Genomic DNA, 6,000 nt, shown 5'->3' with positions numbered 1-6,000 from the left:
TATGGGCATAGACAAATGGGATAAAATCCTCATTTAAAAGTTTTCATCCCACATCTAGCTCAGGAGGAAAATACGGGAGAGGGCAGTGTGATAAACTCCATCATTGCCTTGACTTGCCTTGTCACGTCCTGTCCACACTTTCTCATGATAGGGCATGGTTGCTGGACTTTTCATAATTTTAGTTGCTTTCGTCTAGACATGCTCCAGCTTGTCAACATCCTTTTTAATAGTGGTACTCAGAACTGGACACAATATTCCAGGTGAGGTCTGACAAAAGCAGATTAAAGTGTTACTATTACTTACCTTGATCTAGACCTTATACAGCTATTGATGATGTTCCTTTTGACTTCAAATTTTGGTGACATTTTGTTTTTGCCTCCTCTTTCTCCAAGGATCGCTAAGAAAAACTAGGCCCAAAGTCTATCCCACTCTACAGACATTGGTAGCTTCTCTTCTTGTTGTTGTTGTTGTTATTGATGCTGATCAAATCAAATTTCCTGTTTGAATTTGATCCACAAAATTAGAATGTGAAAGTTCAGCGTTACTAGATATTAATCTGTTCCTGGATTATTGATCCTCATGAACAGTCTGTTGGCTAGCTGTTGTTGTTGTGTGCCTTCACATCATTTCTGATTTATGGAGACCCTAGAGTGTTCACAGGATTTTCTTGGCAATATTTGTTCAGAAGAGGATTTTGTTGGAGTAATTGTCACGAAACAATAGAAAAACATTTTGATTGACAGGTGACATACATTCCATGGGACAACCACAGACTGTTGAGACATGGCATAAGGCAAAGTTGCTGCAAGCTTGCATCATGCTATGTGACACAGAGTGATGACTCAGAGCCAACACTCTATATAAGTGGACCAAGAGACTACTCAGTGTGGGTAGTTGTGGGTTAATTGAGTTGGTTTGGAGCAGTTGGAGTAGTGGTTTGGAAGTTGTTGGAGAATCTGTGTGTGTGTGTGTGTGTGTGTGTGTGTGTTGTATTAACTATACACATTGCATCTGAAGATAAATTCCTCCAGAATTTTGGATGATTCATACACCTTTGAGTTGTCTTCTTGTGTATGAGAAAAGTGGTCAATGGATCACAATAGCTGGGTGTTTTTGTTTTTGAACTCTGCTACAGTATAGCTGTATCTGGGTAGAAATGTCCCCCAGACTGTTTTCCCCTTGCCAGCAGGTTTGCCTTTACCTCTCTCTGAGGCTAAGAGAGTATGACTTTGTTAATGTCACCCAGAGGATTTGCATGGCTGAGCAGGGATTCAAACCACGGTCTCCAGAGTTGTAGCTAATGCTCAAGCCACTACAATATATTTTCTCTCTGCCAACCTCTCCTAATCTCATGACTGCACTGCAGATACTTTAGGTCTGTGGTGACATGCTGAAAGCCACAGTGCCTTTTTTTAAAGCAAGAGATCCATGTAGGATACTATGCCTTGAGAAGATTGACTTTGGATGTATGGCAATACCATGTTGCACTATCAGATTTTCTAAGGTAATTGCAACATGATAGTATGAATAATAATTGGAAAACTTTGCCAAAATACTTAAATATATCAATACCCACTTGTTGCCATGGTGAGCACATGTCTGTATTTTCTTTTAAATGTTTCTATGCATATTCTCTGATGCATATCCCTTTGCGGGAGTCCAGGTGTTATCTATCTATGACTCTTGAACAATTTCTCATCAATCAAATTTAGCTGGCAAGTATGCCTGAGCCAGCCTTTGGCAATATTCTCGATTACTCATTGTAGTGTGATGTCATTTGCTGTGACTTCTGACACATTTCTCCTCTGATACGATGCAGCTTCTCGTTATCAAAGTTGACGTGGGTAATATCAAATCACTCAACATTTTCTCTGACGGTACTGTCAGATGCCCCTGGATAATATGTCTCTCAAATTTTTTCCTGGCCTATACTCAATAGCTGGGCTAACTGAGCCAAAATAAGTTGGTGGATGCAAGGGGAGAGATCTGCTAGGAGATACCAACTGCTTCTCTATTTCTGCAACAAATGGCCATGAATAGTTAAATATATAATAATTTTTATAGCCATGTAACAAGGCCAAAGTTTCCTTTGCTATCTATGCATGTTGTCAGAATTTCTGTTAGAGGAGTAAAATATATGGCACTCATCCCCTATTCCTTCTTTTGAGTTATAGGTCAGAGTAGTCTTTTACATAAATCAAATATTACAACCTAAATTGATTTTTGATCATGGACAAGGTCGATGTGTAATTGTGGAAATTAACTGGAATGGCAAGATAATGCATTTAATGAGTGTTTATGGCCTCAGTAATGAGAAATCAATGTTAAGTAAGACATCTGAACTAGACCTACAAAAACTGATCTGCATGGGCCATTGGAAATGAGTTGTTGATCCCAATGAAGATAATTGTTTCAATAAAGGTATTAAGAAAGATTAAGGGAGACGTCCCAATTTTTTAAAAAATACAGTCACCCCTCCACATTCATGTGTTTGAGAGTCACTTTTTTGACTATTCATGACTTTGTAGCTCCTGCTTAACAAGACTAACCTCTTTCACCCTCTTCTTCTCACCATGCCTTCCAGCCAGTCAAAAGAACACCATATCTTCCTTACTTTGCTAGAATTTATATCTTCCTTATTTCTAAAGTTCTTCCATTTTGGATCTAATGTTACCAGCCACCACCATGAAGGATCCACCTTCTCTCCTCCGAGTCTCCTTCCTTTCCAGCCAGTCAAAAGCAACACTGTACCTTCCCTACTTTGCCAGACTTTGCATCCTCCTCATTTCCATAGTTCTTCCACTTTGAATCCGATGTTGGCAGACCCCATCACCATACAGTGGCAAATAAAGCCAATGCATTTCTAAGGCAGAAATTACTTGAAGGTGCAGAACAACAACAACAGTTATAACATGGTCATCTGTTGCATGGCAGGGAGTTGGACTTGACAGCCCTTGTGGTTTCTTCCAACTCTATGATTTTCAAATGTTTGAAAGTAGAGAGAAAAGGGATTAAATATTTGCAATTTACAATCAAGAATAACAGTTTAACATTTCAACAAAAATCAACCTAACAGTGATACCTTTATTGGCCGTCACAGCTACCCCTGAAAGTTTTCTAGTTTATTATTTCATAATAATTATGAAAAAGTCTGGAAATAAATTAAGAGAGACTTAGAAAAATGGGAAAAGCTATATTTATCCCCTTTGGCTAGATCTACAATAATAAAAGTAAATGTATTGCTAAGGTTTTTATCTCTCATTCAAACAATCCCTGTTATAGGGAATGGAGTGCCTTTGGGCAATGGTAGAAAGAGATTTCTAGATTTGCCTGACAGGCAAAGAAACCCAGAAAAAATGTAAAACACTGTACAATGCTAAGGACAGGAGAGGCTTGGGTGTTCCAAAGTTAAAAGCTGTGGATAGTGGAATCTTTGGAAACAGAATCTGTGGATATGGAGGACCTATTGTATTTCTTCTTCTTCTTCTTCTTCTTCTTCTTCTTCTTCTTCTTCTTCTTCTTCTTCTTCTTCTTCTTCTTCCCTCTGTATTTTCATTTTCTGAATTTATATTACTTTGCCAGTAAATATGTTTGTGTTAAAAATTAATGCAATATAAATATGAAAAAGAGCATAGATCAACAGTTTGGGAGATTTTTTATTGCTGAAATAAATTTAGGGCCATAGCTGATCAATTTGATTGATTGTATCTTCTGATAGACCATTGTCAGTCTCTTCCCATGGTATCTAATTACTAACCTGTTGGCTGAATTTCTGCTTCTTTTTACTTTTCAGCATGATGCATTGGCCCTTTCAAGTGTTCTTCAAAATCTTTGGATATATCCCCCCTCATTTTTTGTTCCCAATAAGAATCTAACACGTTGTGACGAGTCCATTAAATATTTGGTGTGTGTTCCTATAGAAAATCTAGAATACTGATTTTCAGCAGAATAGAAATCTGAACATATATCTGCTCATTGATTAGAAATATATCTGATAGATAGAGCCATATGTCTATATCTCTCTCCAGCAGATATATATATATATTTATATATGTCTACGATACAGTACATCTGTTTAGCAGATATCTCTATCTGCTAGAAAGGAGAAAGGCAAGCCAGCTCCATCGGGCCTTGCCTGAAAGAAGAAGGCCCTCCCTCCCTCCACCATCATCCAGAGGGAGAGAAAAGCAAGCCAGCTCCATCAGGCCTTGCCTGAAAAGATGAAGGCCCTCCCTCCACCCTGTGGATTTCCATGGCCAAGCAAGGATTTGAACCCTGGTCCAGGGACATAGCCAAGGGGAGGGGGTCCGTGGGGTCCAGACCCCCCTTCTGTTGGATAGAATGAATGGTGTGTGCCGCTGCACCGCCGCACTCAAGCCCCACTATAATGGTGGCATTTAGTCTGGAACCTCCTTCCCAAAATCCTGGCTACATCCCTGCCTGGTCTCCAGTGTTCAAACCATTACACCATTTGAAAGATTTCCTTCAATCCTAAACTGTTCAACTCCTTTTTACTTTAATTCCGCTGACATCTTTCTAGAGGCATTTATATTGCAGGCTTGTTTGGTTGTGTAAACAATTTTTCATTCTTAGTAGATGGTTTGGCCATGCCCATTCCCTGAAAAACATCTCTTTAATTGTTTTAAATAGGAGTCTTGGGAGTCATCTCCTACACACAGACACTTAAATTTAAGGATATGGTTTTTTAAACCTAGAAATGGTGCATCGTTTATACAGTATTGGTTCATCTTTCTTTGTCTTTTACTTCCAGCTTACATACACATGGAAAATGTGTCCCTACTGTAAACTTTTAGTTTCACACTTACTTACTCACTTGAATTGATCAATTAATTGTTCTTTCTAACATCTTGATTTCCAGGTTTAATCAGTTGAAACTGTGGAACATATCTTGCCCCTACCCCACAACATACTGTAGTTGTTGAGTTCGGTGCTTTCATCTTTGAATTCATACACACTCCTCCCACTCCTTGCTTTCCATTCCTTCTTCAGATAATAATAATAATAATAATAATAATAATAATAATAATAATAATATTTCTATTTCCTGCCTCTCCCTACGGATCGAGGCAGGATCACATCAATATTGGCAATTCAAATTGCAAAGTGCACAACAGATTAAAAACAACATTATATAACAATACTATACAATACAATACTAATCAACCAGTAGTATTGCGGTAGGGGAGTTAAAGCGTCTAAATCGTCGTCTGTTTCCATATTATCAAATCGGGGCGGGAATATTCAACTATAGCAGGTCAGGTAGATATGCCTGCTGGACGAGATCTGTCTTTAATGCATTCTTAAAGGCTTCTAGTGTGGTAATGAGATGGATCTCTTCTGGTAAGTTGTTCCATAATTTTGGGGCTGCGGCTGTAAATGCTTTATGGGAAGTAGTGACCAATCTAGTTTTTGCGTATTCCAGTAGGTTCTTCCCTGAAGTTCTAAGAGTGGGGGGGCGGATCGTGTAGGGAGATGCGTTTCCTTAAGTAACTCGGGCCCAGGCCATGTAGGGCTTTAAAGGTAATGACCAACACTTTGTATTGCGCCCGGAAGCTAATCGGCAGCCAGGGTAAAGATTTTAATATTGGTGTAATATGGTCCACTCTTAATAATAATAATAATAATAATAATAATAATATGTTTTATTTTTATACCGCTTTTCCGAGGTGATCAAAGCGGTTAATCTTGATGTTCCTGTGACCAATCTGGCTGCAGCATTTTGGATTAACTGAAGCTTCCAAATTTGGTACAAAGGTAGCCCCATGCAGAGCGCATAGCAGAAATCTAAGCGAGAGGTTACCAGTGCATGCACAACTGCTTCAAGGTCTCTCTGAGCCAGGTAGGGGTGCAGCTGGCATATCAACCGAAGTTGGTACCAAGCACTCCTGGCCACCGCCTCCATATGAGATGTCAACTGTAGAGACGAGTCCAGTGGGAGATACCAGTGTGTATATGGGGCACCCTGACGGAGAGAGTGAT

The sequence above is a fragment of the Sceloporus occidentalis genome, unplaced genomic scaffold, assembly GCF_023333645.1.
Source record: "Sceloporus occidentalis isolate IW3139 unplaced genomic scaffold, rSceOcc1.0.p SCAF_2, whole genome shotgun sequence".
In the NCBI taxonomy this organism is placed as follows: Eukaryota; Metazoa; Chordata; class Lepidosauria; order Squamata; family Phrynosomatidae; genus Sceloporus; species Sceloporus occidentalis.
Note: the sequence above shows the minus strand (reverse complement) of the source record.